Consider the following 18,364-nt stretch of genomic DNA (forward strand, 5'->3'; position numbering starts at 1 on the left):
TGCACCAGCGATCCCGACAACAATATGACCTTGTCAGGATTGCTGGTGCCTCACTATGTGATTGCTGGTGAGCTGCCAAACAGGTAGCTTCACCAGCGATCAGGACCAGCGAGAACACTTATCTAAGGTAAGTATCGGGTAACTATGCACGCGCAGCACTTAGTTACCCGCTGTTTGCCTTGGATACCAGCGTCCTAGCGTGAGCACGCAGGTATCTAAGGTACACAGTGGGTAACTAAGTGACGCGCGATTAGTTACCCGATATTTACCTTGGATACCTGCTCCCAGCATCTGCTTACAGCGCTGGGAGCTTGCTGATCGTCGGTCTCTCGCTGCCACACGTAGCGATGCACGCTGTTCAGCGGGAGACCAATGATCAAAAAATGGCCCAGGACGATCAAGCACGATCAGCGATACCCGGCGGGGGGGGGGGGGCAGTCGCTGATGTGTGTCAAACAGGGAGATTGCTGGTGAGATCACTGTTGCGTCACAAAATCAGCGATCTCGCTGTGTGTGACGGGGCCTTTAGTCTTCCTTCAGTACTGCCAAATTTTGTAATTCCGGCAAACTTTGGCAGAATCCCTGTGGTCACTGTAAATTGGCAATCCATAGCTTTTTTCTCTAATAAATGTTTCCCATAAGACATCTATAATTTATTTGCTGCAACAAATTATACCATGATGAGTATTTTCTCAAATGATCAATTTGGGTAAATTAAAACAAATGTACGTTAGTTATTGGACCATTTAACCTGCATAGAGGGCAGTATCTGTACTAATAAATAGTAACTGCAAATAACAAAATCCTACAAAAAAGGAGACTATTTGAAAATTAAATGTCATCTTTATTGTTTTAAAAAGAACATTATAAAAGACTTAAAAATGCAAGGGATAAGTGTATCAGGAAAAAGATCTTAGGCTGGTTTCACATTCGCGTTAAAACAACGCTGCGCACTGCGTCGTTAAGCCCCGCCCCGATCCGGCTCCCTGCCCGCCCCATCCGGGATCACCGCCTACTTTCGCATTTGCACGCATGCGATCGGCGCACCCTATCTTTAGAATAGGGTGCGAAGATCATGCGCTGCCAGTGTGAAAGTAGCGTGCTGCGCACTCTTGACGGTGCGCTGTGCGCGCCGAAATGCAGCATGTTGCATTTCGGCGCGCACGGCGCACCGTCAAAAGTGCGCAGCACGCTACTTTCACACTGGCAGCGCATGATCTACGCACCCTATGCTAAAGATAGGGTGCGCCGATCGCATGCGTGCAAATGCGAAAGTAGGCGGTGATCCCGGATGGGGCGGGCAGGGAGCCGGATCGGGGCGGGGCTTAACGACGCAGTGCGCAGCGTTGTTTTAACGCGAATGTGAAACCAGCCTTAGCTGGGTTACATGATTATACAATATGGTTGGATAAAAAAAATGCCAGTACTTTTGCAAACAAAAAGCACCAATTAGCATTAGTAAATGTAATTTTCAAGAGAAAACAGACAAAAGATTGGTGTCAAGCCAAATGTTGATGTAAGCTTGTATATAAAAATACCATTTGGAAGAGATAGTATAGCTCTGAAGAAGCTAATGTGAAACGTGCGTTAGGCGTGTATGTGGCGCCCCCAGGGGTATGGTCGCCACACTGGCTTTGCCTTCTTCCAGGGGAGGGTAATGCCAGGCTTGGAAGCAGTGATGGGTCTCTCCAGCAGTTAACCTAATGCATGCAACACAGTTCCACTCTGAGCCAGCAGGGGGAACTCTGAACCAGGATTCTGGGAAGGGGTGTCCTCTGAGGGCCTGAAGGGAAAGAGATCAGTTAGTCTGCAGAGGTTGAAGTGTGCAGACGGGAGGTGCGAAGCTGAGAGGTTGAGCTGCAGAAGGCGAGCTCCCTCAGCTTGAGAGCGCACAGAACTGGAGCCTGGTCTCCACGGTGGTACGGATACTGACGGTCCTACCACAGATACCAGAGGAGTAGGAGGCTGTAAATGCCCTGCTCCCAGCAAAGACTTGGGACACAACAGCAATTGACTAGTGAGCCAGGACTCAGGAGAGGAGTCCCCGAGAGAGGATACAGCTGTCTGTCATACAAGTAAAGTTCTAGGAACATCTGAAGAGAGGCATTTCAGAGTAACCAAGTACTGGAGTGCTTCACACTACAAAGCGCTAGGAAGGAGACTGCACAGCCCTTCTGCTGAGAGAGAATCCTGATCTGCTTCCAGGCTAACCTGCTCCAATACCATCTGTAATCAGGACTCTGGACTGCATATACTCAGTAAAGGTACAGAAACTACAACCGCTGTGTCTTGTCTGTTCCCTACGCTTTCAGCACTGCTACAAACCAGCTACATCTACACTGCCCTGGGACTACAGCTCCACCTGTGGGTAGCTACACCATCTTTGCTGCACCACACCATCAGTCCCAGCGGATCTGTATGCAGCGTTGGCCTAACACCATATTTGCCAAGCACCACGGGTGGCGTCACAAACTATCCTACTATTAACTACATCTCCCCATTGCTTGGGCGCCCAGGGCCACGGACCGGGTCACCGCTGCTGTGACATATTCCCCTGACACCAGCCCGGTACCGAGAACCCCACAACCCTGGGAGGGCGAACAGGATTACGGAGCCCGGTATCCCCGGGTCCTGTGTGCCATAGACTGTTTGTGAACTGTGTGAATTTGGCGCCATTTGCCGCCATTGCCGAGCTGCTTGGCGCACGTGGGAAGAAAGAGGGGCGGCCTTCGTGGGCGGAGCCTGCCGCAGAGCGCAAAGAAGAGAAGTGCCGCGGGGGAAGAGAGGACAGCGCGCTAGAGGTGGAGGAGCTGAGGCCTACAGCCCGGAGCATCAGGCCTGCGAAGCTGCCACCGGTGAGCTCCCACAACCCCTGGCCCTGGCTAACGTTAATTGGGGGGGGGGGAGAATGTCTGCGCCACAAGTCAATGCAGCGGCGTACGCTGCTGCCAACCCTGCGGTACCGCCAGGAGGAGCACCCGCCGCAGCGGTCCCCATAATGCTGCTATCCATACCCTACATACTGGGAGCTGCCTGGCTACCTCATCTGGAATATTGTGTCCAGTTTTGGGCACCACATTTTAAAAAAGACATCAACAAACTGGAGCAAGTTCAGAAAAGAGCGACCAGAATGGTGACCGGTCTGCAAACCCTGTCTTATGAGGAAAGGTTGCAGGATTTGGGAATGTTTAGTTTGCAAAAGAGAAGACTGAGAGGAGACTTAATAGCTGTCTACAAATATCTAAAGGGCTGTCACATTGTAGAAGGATCAACTTTATTCTCATTTGCACAAGGAAAGACTAGAAGCAATGGGATGAAACTGAATGGGAGGAGACACAGATTAGATATTAGAAAAAACTTTTTGACAGTTAGAGTGATCAATGAGTGGAACAGGCTGCCACGAGAAGTGGTGAGTTCTCCTTCAATGGAAGTCTTCAAACAGAGGCTGGACAGACATCTGACTGGGATGATTTAGCGAATCCTGCTTTGAGCAGGGGGTTGGACCAGATGGCCCAGGAGGTCCCATCCAACTCTACGATTCTATGATTCTATGATTCTACCGCAGTACTCGGGTGAGTCACATACCCTGAGTGAATTTTAAGAAAGACTGTGCAGCTTGTTTAAAGTTTACCCTCTGTCTGAAGACCAGAAAATGAATATCCTGATTGGACAGCTAACGGGTGCAGCACTGAGAGAAGTGAAAGCCTGGCAGGACACCGATAAAGAGACTGTTGCAAAGGTCCTGGCCAAGCTGAAGAGCACTTTTGACACCCGCACTGCAGCTGAAATTAAGATGCGGTTCTTTGGCTGTAAACAGAGGGCGCAGGACAGTATCAGGGACTATGCCCTCAACCTGCAGGAGGCGCTGCGAGCAGTTAAGCAAGTTGACTCTGATAGTGTGAAAGAAGAAGACAAATTGCTGAAGGAGCAGTTCATCGAAGGACTCCTGTCCAGTACCCACAGAGGACAGTTACGCATCATTACCCTGCAAAACCCTGATTTGAACTTTGCTGAGTTTAAGGACAGGGCTATCCGGGTACTGCAGGAATCCCTTGACAACCGTCCAGCGCCCCCTAGGCGCCCAGCGATCACCTACCATCAGGAAGCTACATCCTTTCCTTCCATCCCTGTGGAGGCTGATGACCAGACCCTGGATAAAGATCCAACAGAGGAGCTGCGTCTTCAGGTCCAGGAGCTGACCAAGGGAATGGCTGCTGTTATGAATGAGTCACCGGAGGAGGAGAAAGCAAAAATACAAGCTAAGTCCAGAAAACCGGAGAGGTTGGTAGCTATCGGATTGCAGACCCCTGATCCTATTTACCACAACTAACAGTAGCTGTGGGGGTTCCTACGGTGCCCTAGACCCCTCATCACAGCCGGAGAACTACATAAGCCTAAAGAAGGAAAGGGGAAATCTAAACTGCCCCAGAGCAGACCCCAAAGCAATAGACAGCCCCCAACATATATTGTCGGTGAAAAACAGATGAAAACACAAACACAGACAGAAAGACAGGCTGAGCAAATGATGGGGCAAAACTAACTAGATAGGACAGGACAGAAAAGTTGCTGGCTGCAGTCCGCAAAAAACCCTACAAAAATGTCCCAACCGTCTGAAAGGAAAAAAGGCCCTGAAGTCCCTAGACTTCAAAATCACTATATCAGCACTCAGGTATAGTCTGAAAACAGAGCAAAGAGATCAACTGATCAGAGACGAAAATGGAATTCAGCCAGTCCCAACCAGGACTGGCTGAATACAAACACTAAGGAAACCAGACAAAATCTCATGGAATAATAGCAGGGCAAAAACTTAGCTTTTAGTAGACAGGAACTAAAACTGGATGCCAGAGCTCAGAGCAGAAAGGATCACCAGCAAACCCTGCAGGGCGTCGGCTGCCTTATATCCACTCAGAAATTCCAGATGTCCAATCACACTCCGCCTGTTCAGATAACAGGTTCTTCCCATCCCAATCAATTTCACTACCTCTCTTCACCAGCAGAGGGAGTTCATCAGACATCAAAGGTGAAGGGGAAAATGAACTCATAACAGGCTGCACTCACCAAAACCGTGCAGTCCCTGCAGGATTCCACCAAAGAAAAGGTCCAGCTTGCTTCCAGTACAGAGGATGTCCCGTGGCTCTGGAGGAGGAGAACCCAGCCACTTCGAGGAAGGAACAACGATCGCTACGACCAGGACGGACGTCCCATCTGTCGCCGCTGTTATAAGGCAGGTCATCTTGCAAGGTACTGTCCTTTAAATGAGCAACCCCTGGGGCAAAAGGCCAACCCCCAGGAGTAGGTTCAGCAGGCCCAAAGAACTGGAGAGCCAAGTATGTGAGAGGGAGACCAATCCTTCCTGTGGTGATTGACGGCATCCCCATGAACGCTTTGCTGGACACTGGCTCCCAGGTGACCACTATGCCGTATATTTTGTACAAGAGGTACTGGGCTGATTTTGAACTCACCTGTAGCCCAACTGATGAACTAACAGTAGTTGCTAGTAATGGTCATACCTTGCCACAGATTGGATGCAAGGAAATTACTGTTAAAGTGGGGCGGGTAGAGTTAAAATCACAAGGACTTATAATTGTTGATATTGATCAACGTGAATGTAATCCCATGATGACTCTTGGTGCAAATGTAATTGAAAACTGTCTGTCCGAGGTTATTGTCTTGTTGCAACAGGTGGCTGAGACGGCTGGTTCCGGTGAACAAAGAGTCCTGCAGAAGGAGATCTGAGCCGTGATGCAAAGGCAACAGGTAGAACTCTCTGGCGGAGAGATTGGCAGCGTCAGAGTGAGTGATGCTTTTCCCATTGTAATACCCCCCAGATGTGAAATGTTGGTTTAGTGTCGGGCAGCCATAGGGCTCAGAGGGCAGGATTGCCAGGTATTGGTAGAGCCAGTATATTCAGATAGCAGGCCCACTGTCCTGACAGCCAAAGGGGTGGTTGATGTACGAAAGGGGAGAGTACCTGTACGCCTTCTGAATTCTGGGGAGGAGGAAGCCACAATACCTCGGTACGCCACAGTTGCTAAACTGCTCACTGTTAATAACAACTCATTAAAGGCAGCAGAGCCTTTGGTCTCATCCGATCCGGTGGAGGACAATGGCCCTGTGAAGCAGCTAGAAGAGTGGTGCCAGCAACTGCAGGTGGGAGCTGACTCTGCACCTTCATACCAGAGAAATGGGGTTTACAGAGTGACACAAGAGTATGAGCGGGTATTCAGCAAACACCCACTAGATTTTGGGCAGGCAAAAGGGGTGCAACCTCATATCCCCACTATAGACCAACCACCCATAAAGGAGAGGTACAGACCTATACCCCCAACACAGTACCAATGTGCTAAGAGTATGTTGAAAGAGATGAAGGAAGCTGGGGTCATTAGGGACAGTTGTAGCCCATGGGCAGCTCCAATAGTGTTTGTAAAGAAAAAGGATGGTACTATGAGAATGTGTGTTGATTACAGGAAAATTAACAGTATCACACATAAAGATGCCTACCCATTGCCTAGAAATGAAGAGTCATTAGCTGCACTTAAAACTGCTAGCTACTTTTCCACCTTGGATCTCAGCAGTGGGTATTGGCAGGTTCCCGTGGCAGAGGCAGACAAGGAGAAAACTGCATTTACCACTCCAATGGGTCTCTGTGAGTTCAATTATATGCCATTTAGGCTCTGCACTGCTCCAGGAACCTTTCAACGGCTGATGGAGTGCTGCCTGGGACACATGAACTTTGAAACAGTCCTGTTGTACCTGGATGATGTCATTGTTTTCTCCAAGACCTATGAAGAGCATCTGGAACACCTGGCCGAAGTGTTTGAAGCTTTGTCCAATTTTGGCCTGAAAGTGAAGCCTTCAAAATGCCACCTCCTGAAGCCTAAGGTACAGTACCTCGGTCATATGGTCAGTGCAGAAGGTGTGGCACCAGATCCTGACAAGGTCACGGTCATCCGGGACTGGACGAAACCCAACAACAACCCAAAAACCAGGGGAAGAGTCTTGAGGAGATCATCTGCATATTCGCAGTGCCTTCTGGGATAAGTGAAGAGTCTCCGCGAGCTCAACGATCACTGGGTTTTGGCTGTTGCAGCTGAAAAGAGGAAATCGGAAAACCAGGGGAAGAGTCTTGAGGAGATCATCTGCATATTCCCAGTGCCTTCTGGGATAAGTGAAGAGTCTCCACGAGCTCAACGATCACTGGGTTTTGGCTGTTGCAGCTGAAAAGAGGAAATCGGAAAACCAGGGGAAGAGTCTTGAGGAGATCATCTGCATACTCCCAGTGCCTTCTGGGATAAGTGAAGAGTCTCCGCGAGCTCAACGATCACTGGGTTTTGGCTGTTGCAGCTGAAAAGAGGAAATCGGAAAACCAGGGGAAGAGTCTTGAGGAGATCATCTGCATATTCCCAGTGCCTTCTGGGATAAGTGAAGAGTCTCCGCGAGCTCAACGATCACTGGGTTTTGGCTGTTGCAGCTGAAAAGAGGAAATCGGAAAACCAGGGGAAGAGTCTTGAGGAGATCATCTGCATATTCCCAGTGCCTTCTGGGATAAGTGAAGAGTCTCCGCGAGCTCAATGATCACTGGGTTTTGGCTGTTGCAGCTGAAAAGAGGAAATCGGAAAACCAGGGGAAGAGTCTTGAGGAGATCATCTGCATATTCCCAGTGCCTTTTTGGCTCATCTTTCATCGTTTTTAAGAAATCTCAATATGGAAGAGGCCAGGAGCCATTTGGTGAGCTGCATTTCTTTCTACATTTCCACAGACTTACCAGTGGAAAAGCAAAACTTCACATGCCACAAATGCAAGCTTGTGTCCCTGTTGGAGGAAAAGTTGCAAAGTCTCGAAGAGAGGTTAGCTACGTTGAAGATCATTAAGGAAGGCGAAGAGTTCTTGGACAGAGCAGAATTATCTCTTCATGTTACAGAAAGAGAAGAAATTCGAAGTGCACCTGAAGAAACAGAGGAATGGAGACATGTGACCCAGAGAAGCAGGAGGATCAGGAGGCAGTCAGCACCCATACTCCTCAGGAACCAGTACCAGGCTCTCACGCAGGAAACCAATGAAGAAATACATCAGGATAAGACTTTGCCCACAAACAGCAACCTTGTACGCCTTCAGAGTCCTCCTGGATGGAGAAAGAAAAATGTGAAGAAGAAACGGAGAGTGGTGGTCATGGGGGATTCCCTGTTGAGAGGAACAGAGGCCGCTATCTGCAGACCGGATATAACTTCAAGAGAAATGTGCTGTCTTCCAGGTGCAAAAATTAAAGATGTGTCTGACAGGATATCAGGACTCTTCAGATCTACAGATGACTACCCATTCCTGCTACTACATGTGGGGACAAAAGACACCGCAAGAAACGACCTGGAAACCATCTGCAGAGACTTTGAAGACTTAGGCAAGAAAGTGAAAGAACTGGGAGTGCAGGTGGTCTTCTCTTCCATCCTCCCAGTGGATGGCCATGGAACAAGGAGGTGGAATAAGATTCTGCAGGTGAACAACTGGCTACGTCGATGGTGCCGTCAGCAACGATTTGGATTTCTGGATCACGGAGTGAGGTACCTTTACGATGGACTACTTGCTAGAGATGGGGTGCACCTTACGAAGACTGGAAAACATGTATTTGGAAGTCGTCTTGCTACACTTGTAAGGAGAGCTTTAAACTAGAACAACATGGGAAGGGAAGCAAAAGACTAGAAAAAGCCATACACCTGACAAATGCTATTGAGAACTCTGCTATTAGAAGTGGAAAGGAAGAACAGGAAGAACAAAGACAAAAGAATCTAATTAATAAAAATATTGGAGAAAGAGAAACCAATCACAAACTAAAATGTTTCTATACTAATGCACAAAGCATGGGCAACAAACAAGGAGAATTGGAACTACTAACGCAGGAAAAGAAATATGATGTCATTGGAATCACTGAAACTTGGTGGGACAATACACATGATTGGAATACAAGACTAGAAGGATACAACTTATTTGCAAGAAACAGACTTGATAAACGAGGAGGAGGTGTCGCATTGTATGTTAGAAACGCGTATATCTGCACAGAGATTGAAGCTTCAGAGACTGGGAGTTCTGTGGAAACTGTTTGGGTAAGAATACAAGGACAGAACAATGGAAAGGACACCATTGTAGGCATTTACTACAGGCCATCTGTGCAAGCTGAAGATATGGATGAACTCTTTATTCATCAAATGGCCAAGTTCTCCCAAAAATATGACATAGTTGTCATGGGAGATTTCAACTATCCAGACATTTGTTGGGAATCTCTCTCAGGCAAAACTAACAGGTCAAGGAAATTCTTATCCTCTCTTGCTGACAACTTTATCTTCCAAAATGTACGGGAGAAAACAAGGGGAACTGCTACCTTGGATCTAATCCTTATAAACAGGGAGGAAATGGTTGAGGAGGTAAAAGTGGCTGGGACCCTAGGAGGTAGCGACCATGCTATTTTAGAATTTTGGATAACTAGAGGAGGAAGACCTGTGAAGACTCAGACGTCAAGGTTAGATTTCAGAAAGGCAGATTTTAAGGGATTCAGAAAGAGAATTGGAGGGATCCAATGGCTGGATATCCTTAAAGACAAAAATGTCCAGGAAGGATGGGAAATCTTGAAAAATGAAATTCTCAAAGCACAATTGTTAACAATTCCGAAAAGAGGGAAGAATAGGAAGCATTTAAGGAAGCCAGGATGGATGAACACAGAACTTAAGCACATGCTAAAAAGGAAGAAAAAAATGTTTATAAAATGGAAAGAGGGAGGCATATCTAAAGAAGAATATAATGCTGTCTGTAGAACCTGCAGGGCACAAATCAGATTATCTAAAGCTGACAATGAATTGAGGCTTGCAAGAGATGTCAAAAGCAATAATAAAGGATTCTGGGGATATGTCAAAAGTAAAAGAAAAGTCAAAGATGCTATAGGATTTTTACAGGATGAAAATGATGAAATGGTAAGACAGGATGTTGAGAAGGCCGAACTTTTAAATTCCTATTTTGCATCTGTTTTCTCTCAGAAAGGAAATGTGACATCAACTGTTCTTCACTGTCCTATTAAGGGTATAGAAGAATCCAGGATATCTATAAACAGAAAGATAGTGAGGAAACACTTAGCTAACCTAAATGAATTCAAGTCTCCAGGTCCAGATGAATTACACCCCAGAGTACTGAAGGAGATAGCAGAAGAAATTTTTGAACCCCTCTCCATAATATTTGAAAATTCTTGGAGAACAGGAGAAGTCCCAGAAGACTGGAGAAGAGCAAATGTTGTTCCTATCTTCAAAAAGGGGAAGAAGGTGGACCCAGGCAACTATAGGCCGGTGAGTCTGACTTCTATACCAGGAAAGATCTTTGAACAAATTATTAAACAACATGTATGTCAGTACCTGGATAAGAATGAAGTGATTAAACAGAGTCAGCATGGGTTTGTAACTAATAAGTCATGTCAGACTAACTTAATTTCCTTCTATGACGGAATCACTGATTGGGTGGATCAAGGAAATGCTGTAGATATAGTATATCTTGACTTCAGCAAAGCATTTGACAAAGTATCTCATACAATCCTTATTGAAAAAATGACTAAGTATGGAATGGACAAGGCAACTGTTAGGTGGATTCATAACTCGCTTAGTGATCGGACCCAAAGAGTGGTCGTAAATGGCTGCACATCCAGTTGGAAGAATGTCTCAAGTGGGGTACCACAGGGCTCTGTCCTGGGCCCTGTATTGTTCAACATCTTTATCAACGATTTAGATGAAGGAATTGAGGGTAAACTGATTAAATTTGCTGATGACACAAAGCTAGGAGGGATAGCTAATACTAGAGAAGAGAGAGAGAGGATTCAAAAAGATATAAATAAACTGGAGAAGTGGGCAGCAACTAACAGAATGGTTTTTAACAGGGACAAATGCAAAGTACTACATCTGGGCAATAAAAATGAAAAAAGCATATACACAATGGGAGGAATAGGCCTAAGCAACAGCACATGTGAAAAAGACTTGGGTATACTAATAGATCACAAACTGAATATGAGTCAACAGTGTGATGCAGCAGAAAAAAAACAAATGCAATTCTAGGATGTATTAACAGAAGCATACAGTCTAGATCACGTGAAGTCATTATTTCCCTCTACTCCTCTTTGGTCAGACCTCATCTGGAATATTGTGTCCAGTTTTGTGCACCACATTTTAAAAAAGACATCAACAAACTGGAGCAAGTTCAGAAAAGAGCAACCAGAATGGTGACCGGTCTGCAAACCCTGTCTTATGAGGAAAGGTTGCAGGATTTGGGATTGTTTAGTTTGCAAAAGAGAAGACTGAGAGGAGACTTAATAGCTGTCTACAAATATCTCAAGGGCTGTCACATTGTAGAAGGATCATCTTTATTCTCATTTGCACAAGGAAAGACTAGAAGCAATGGGATGAAACTGAATGGGAGGAGACACAGATTAGATATTAGAAAAAACTTTTTGACAGTTAGAGTGATCAATGAGTGGAACAAGCTGCCACGAGAAGTGGTGAGTTCTCCTTCAATGGATGTCTTCAAACAGAGGCTGGACAGACATCTGACTGGGATGATTTAGCGAATCCTGCTTTGAGCAGGGGGTTGGACCAGATGGCCCAGGAGGTCCCTTCCAACTCTACGATTCTATGATTCTATGATTCTATGATTCTATGATTAACCTCCATGAAGTACGCCAATTCCTGGGACTGGTAGGTTATTACCGGAGATTCATCAAAGGCTTTACTGAAATAGCCACCCCGATGCAAAACCTTCTGGTGGGGCAGTCCAAGCAAGGCATGCAGAAGAATTCCACATTTGAATGGACTGAAGAGTTGTCGAGGTCTTTCACCAGATTGAAGATGGCTCTCACAGGTGACGAAGTTGTGGCCTACCCAGATTATGACAAACCCTTTGTGCTGTACACGGATGCCAGCAAAGTGGGATTAGGAGCAGTATTGTCGCAGGTACAGAATGGAAAAGAGAGAGTGATCTCCTACGCCAGCAGGAAGCTGCGTCCCACTGAGAGGAACCCTGATAATTACAGTTCTTTCAAGCTGGAGTTCCTTGCCATAGTCTGGGATGTCACCGAAAGGTTCAAGCATTACCTAGCTTCGGCAAAATTTACAATCTTCACGGACAACAACCCATTGACCCACTTGAACACTGCCAAGCTAGGAGCACTGGAGCAGCGATGGATGGCTTGGTTATCCAATTATGAGTTTACCATCAAGTACCGTGCAGGGCATAAGAATGCCAATGCTGATGCGCTATCCAGGATGCCTAATCTGCCAGATGCAGGAGAAGACCCTGAGGCTCTGGAAGAGGTAGAACTGCCTCCCTTCCACTGGCCACTGGCGGCCCAACGTGCTCAAGGAGTGAGAAACAGACGGCCTGGCTTGAAGCAAGTCACTCTGAATCCGTTACCCTATCATGATTGGGCAGAAGCGCAAGATAATGACCCTGCAGTCCGCCTGGTGAAAGAAAGAGCTGCTGACACAAGGTGACTCACGCCCAGAGTTGAATGCTCCTGAAGAAACTCATCAGTTGTGGAAGGAAAGAGGTCGGCTGTTCATTTATGAATGGAAGCTGTGTCGGAGGAGTATCAATGCTGCACACATGAGCTGGTCTGGCAGGTGGTGGTCCCAAAGAGAGATGCATCAATGGTCCTAGGAGCATACCACAATGGAGCTGAACACTTTGGATGGAAGAAGTTGGAAACCTTGCTCCGAGAGAGGTTCTACTGGACGGGCATGAGAAAAGCCATTGAGAGGTGGTGCTGGGAGTGTGGACAATGTAATCTGCACAGAAAGGATCGAGACAGCCAGAGAGCTCCCCTACAGCCAATCATCACCAAACAGCCAATGGAGTTGGTAGCCCTGGACCATGTGAAGTTGGTTCCAAGCCGGTCAGGATACCGCTATGCCCTTACCATAGTGGACCACTATTAAAGATTCCTGGTGGTTGTGCCGGTCAAAGATCTAACGGCCAGGACCGCAGCCAGAGCGTTCCAGCAGCACTTCTGCAGACCACATGGTTATCTTGAGAGGGTGCTGACAGATCAAGGTCCAGCTTTTGAGGCAGAAGTGTTCCATGAATTTTGCAACTTATATGGGTGTAAGAAGATCCGGACAACACCTTATCACCCACAGACCAACGGCATGTGCGAGAAGATGAACCAGGTAGTGATTGATTTACTGAAGACATTGCCCTTGGTGGAGAGAAATCTGTGGCCAGAAAAGTTACCCGATCTGGTAGATCTCTACAACCATATCCCAGTGAACCCTACCAACTGTACTCCAGTGTACCTGATGAGAGCAAGGCCTGGTAAGCTGCCTATTGACTTGGACATGGGAGTCCTGATGCCTGAAGTAATGTCACCAGATGCTGACTGGGACAAGGAGAGGCAGCAGCAGTACAGAAGGGTACAGGAGTGTGTGGAGAAGAGTCTGGCTCAGGCAAGGCAGAAGCAGGAGAGACTTTATAACCAAAATGCACCTGCTGTTCCTTTTTCACCAGGAGAACAAGTTCTCAAGAGAAAAAGAAGACTGCATAAGCTGGATGATCAATGGGAAGAGAAGCCCTATACAATTCTGCCCTTGAACTTTGATAATGCCAAAGTATGCCTTGTTAGTAAAAAGATGGAGGAGAGACCTCAGCAGCGGTATCCAGGGATCACTTGAAGTTATGCCCTGACCATTTGAAAGAAAAAGCGGGAGGATCAGATAACATCCCACCTACAGAGGAAGAAAAGACAGTCAGTACCGTGCTGGGAGAGTTCCCTGCGAATTGGACTAGAGTTAATGATGCCGGTGTTGTTATTTCCCCAAGTAGAAGCACAGGAGAATAGGACTCAAGAAGACCTTGAAGATCTAGAAAATCAGGCAACAGAGGCCACACCAGCAGTGGAGCCAGAGAACCCTCGCCCTGCCAGTGGTGAACCTGTTGCATCCATGGTGAGTCTAAGAGTCCATAGGAGAATGCTACCTAGTTTGCCTACACTAGGGTTACGCAGATCCACTCGCACCACACAAGGCATACTACCAGTTAGATATCGCATATAGCAAAATAGATGTAAATTTTGAAATTATGTAAATATGTAACTATTTTTCAAGTTTTGTACCTACAGGTGACCTCTAAGAGTTCTCTTTGGTTTGTTTTATGGACACTGAACCACAGGACTTGTGTGTGGTCAAAAACTTTTACTATTTGCCCAGGAATAGACCATGGACATTGATGCTGGACTTATCATCATAGGACCATTTTTGAGCTCTTGGTTTTTGTACATTTTTCTCTTTTTCAAATCTTGTACAATTATTGTTGTTTAAATGTTTATATGTTGTTTTTCATGTTTTTGCTCAGCCCAGGAGTGCTGACTTTCACTAGGGGGGAATGTGGCCCCCCAGGGGTATGGTCGCCACACTGGCTTTGCCTTCTTCCAGGGTAGGGTAATGCCAGGCTTGGAAGCAGTGATGGGTCTCTCCAGCAGTTAACCTAATGCATGCAACACAGTTCCACTCCGGGCCAGCAGGGAGAACTCTGAACCAGGTTTCTGGAAAGGGGTGTCCTCTGAGGGCCTGAAGGGAAAGAGATCAGTTAGTCTGCAGAGGGTGAAGTGTGCAGACGGGAGGTGCGAAGCTGAGAGGTTGAGCTGCAGAAGGCGAGCTCCTTCAGCTTGAGAGCGCACAGAACTGGAGCCTGGTCTCCACGGTGGTACAGATGCTGACGGTCCTACCACAGATACCAGAGGAGTAGGAGGCTGTAAATGCCCTGCTCCCAGCAAAGACTTGGGACACAACAGCAATTGACTAGTGAGCCAGGACTCAGGAGAGGAGTCCCCGAGAGAGGCTATAGCTGTCTGTCATACAAGTAAAGTTCTAGGAACATCTGAAGAGAGGCATTTCAGAGTAACTAAGTACTGGAGTGCTTCACACTGCAAAGCGCTAGGAAGGAGACTGCACAGCCCTTCTGCTGAGAGAGAATCCTGATCTGCTTCCAGGCTAACCTGCTCCAATACCATCTGTAATCAGGACTCTGGACTGCATATACTCAGTAAAGGTACAGAAACTACAACCGCTGTGTCTTGTCTGCTCCCTACGCTTTCGGCACTGCTACATCCCCGTGCCAGCTACATCTACACTGCCCTGAGACTGCAGCTCCACCTGTGGGGAGCTACACCATCTTTGCTGCACCACACCATCAGTCCCAGCGGATCTGTATGCAGCGTTGGCCTAACACCATATTTGCCAAACACCACGGGTGGCGTCACAAACTATCCTACTATTAACTACATCTCCCCATTGCTTGGGTGCCCAGGGCCACGGACCGGGTCACCGCTGCTGTGACACATCCCCCTGACACCGGCCCGGTACCGAGTACCCCACAGCCCTGGGAGGGCGACCCATGTACTCTTTGTACAGCGCAAGTGAACCCTTTTGTGAATGCTTTTGAACTGGACAATGCTATGGCCATTGTAACTCTCTCATTGTTCACCTGAGAATTATGTTTCATTTTGCTATATGTGCCATTTACATCCGTTCCAAGGGGATTTCATCTGTTATTGTTATTAAATCATAATGTTGCTACTTTCAAGCATATCCCCTTCATAATTTCATCGTTTGGTATCTTGGGGTTATTTAAACTTTTCAAATTAATAAAAGTGGTTTATACTACATCTTTCAAATTGTATTTTTACATACAATCTTACAACTACATTTGGTTTGACTCCAATCTTTTATTGTCTGTTTTCTCTTGAAAATTACATTTACCTATGCTTTTTGGTTCTAAATTCTTTGTATTTTTTCAAAAGCACTAGGACTTTTTTTGATTTAACCATGTTGTATGATCATGTAACCATTGCACAATACCCATCTGTACAATAGTACCTGTTTCCTGCTACACTTATCCCTTGTACTTTTTTAGTCTTTTATCATGTTCTTTTTGAATCAGTAAAGATGATATTTAATTTTCAAATTGTCTCCATCTTTTTTGGCCAGCAAAGACAGGCTAATTCACACTACATTTCAGGAGCATTTGCTGTGTCCATCAGAGGCTTCCATGTAAAACCTTGGAGGAGATTAAACCCTGAAGGAACCATTCATTGAGTGTAATCAGGCACACTTTGCACTGTTTGCCTTTTTTATGAGGTGTCCCGTCTTTAATGCCAGACCCAAAACTGCAGAAGAATATTCTCTAAAAGAAGGAAACTAACTCCAAAGTTCAAAGTTGTTGAATTTGCACGATATTTGTCTAATTTTACTTACTGGATCTATGAGGGCTTCTTCTGAATCCTATTTATCTGGGCTTCAGGTGTAAGCCCCTGATGGAGATTGCAAAGGGGGTAGAAACTGAATATCCTTACCAAGTTCAATGAGCTATAATTCAAAAATATGACATTTTACCCAGTAAGACTACAGAAATAGGGATCATTATTTGTTTGCTCAAGTCAGATTCATTAGAGTAGTATACAAGAACACCATGAAACATCTTGTAATATATGTATGGGTTTCTTTCCAAATAGGACATGGCTCCCACAAACAGGAACCATATAGCGGGTCATCAGACTCTTGTCTACACCAGAACTACACAACATTACATAGATTGAACCCCAAACAATTAGTTCATGTGCTGTATTAATTATCTTATTGTTTAGTGTCTCCTTCCTTAGTTACACTATTATTGTAACTCATAAGCTCTGATATGATACAATATGTAAGTCATTGTGTATTAGCTATCTTAAGGGTAATATGTTTCTTTTTCTTTTCAGACCTGGACCTGTGGAACCTGTGCAGTATATGACTAGTCCATGAGCATTGTACAAAGATAGAGAGCCACCATACTACTATGATGTGGCATCTTCAAGCATCAAAGGTACCCATCCTAGATCCAAGATCAATCAAGAAGACAACTATCCACTTCCTCCATATCAGCCACCAAAAACCAAGGGTCCTTTACGACAAGATGTGCCACCTTCTCCACCTCAACCACACAGATTACCAGGCTACGATACTGGAGGAAGATCAGGGCAGGATCGGACCCAGTACAGAACCCAAGATCCAAGATAGAAAAACCCTATGACTGCAGCTGTATAGACTGAAACTGCAAATCAATGTACCTGAGGGGAAAACCATTACTTACCTGTCACATGTATAAATATTACCAATGTTATGCTGCTGAATATTCAAATTGCAAAACAATTGAATGGTACGTGAGGTGCTCCCACAGCCTTCTGTAAAGCAATAACTATTCCAAAAGTGCATTAAGTCTGCATGTTTTTATGAATATAGATTCTAACCACATGTACTGTACAGTTCTCAGCATTACATTTTCCTGAGTATGATGGAATTTTAGGTATTCGTTTTACATTTGGTTGTGTGGCATCAACGGGTGGTCATAACAAGCATATTGAAGTATCAATTCCGGTATGGAAAATTACTGAAAAATGACTAACATGACTGTCTGGTGATACAGGAGAAAGCATGTTTGCATTATAAATCCTACGTGCCTGATCCCCAGGTGACAACAATGTAAGAAAAGAAATCTATTTTTTACATTTGCTTTTTAACTTTTTCTATTTTTATACGATACTTAATTTTATGTATAACCCTTTGACCATCTTCTCCAGAACAAATATGTCTGCATTTTGTAGGTTGTAGTGTCCATAAGTCATTTTTATTTTAGCATATTTCACTTATTTGTATGGTTTCTGTATTTTTCTGTTTGTTATTTTACAATAGAGCCCAATAGACCACTAGTATCTTGCAATGTGTACTACCAGGCCAATAGCAGACTACCTTTGGGATGCAGCACAACTTTTCTGCTCCAAGCAGATTTGTATTGTATGATGATCACTTAATATTGAAAAATAAATGTTGATTTGGTCATCCACCTTAATTATTCTGTTTAAAAAGTGCAATGCTGGATTAATTCCCTTCACCAATGCATACACCGGACTTAAACATATTAGTAACTCCGCCTTGTAAATTTATAACCACTTGACATGCATGTGAAAATACAGTATTGAAAAAAAGTATTTAGTCAGCCATCAATTGTGCAAGTTCTCCCACTTAAAAAGATGAGAGAGGCCTGTAATTGACATCATAGGTAGACCACAACTATGAGAGTCAAAATGAGAAAACAAATCTAGAAAATCACCATGTCTGATTTGGCAAGATTTATTTTGCAAATTATGGTGGAAAATAAGTATTTGGTCATTAACAAAAGTTCATCTCAATATTTTATTATATATCCTTTGTTGGCAATGACTGAGGTCAAACATTTTCTGTAAGTCTTCACAAGGTTGGCACACACTGTTGGTGGTACGTTGGCCCATTCCTCCATGCAGATCTCCTCTAGAGCAGAC

The 18,364-nt window shown here is 45.4% G+C and overlaps 1 long non-coding RNA gene across 1 annotated transcript in view; it reads left to right on the plus strand.

The window, feature by feature from the left end:
• The window catches only part of LOC141047020 (uncharacterized), a 97,489-nt gene extending 79,578 nt beyond the window's left edge, over positions 1-17,911 (plus strand). Inside the window, exon 2 of the long non-coding RNA XR_012219731.1 lies at positions 16,769-17,911. This is a non-coding gene — a long non-coding RNA (uncharacterized lncRNA). The remainder of the gene's footprint in view (positions 1-16,768) is intronic.
• The last annotated feature ends 453 nt before the right edge of the window (positions 17,912-18,364 follow it).

Source organism: Dendrobates tinctorius, unplaced genomic scaffold (assembly GCF_039654945.1).
Source record: "Dendrobates tinctorius isolate UK_male_01 unplaced genomic scaffold, ASM3965494v1 ptg000125l, whole genome shotgun sequence".
NCBI lineage: Eukaryota > Metazoa > Chordata > Amphibia > Anura > Dendrobatidae > Dendrobates > Dendrobates tinctorius.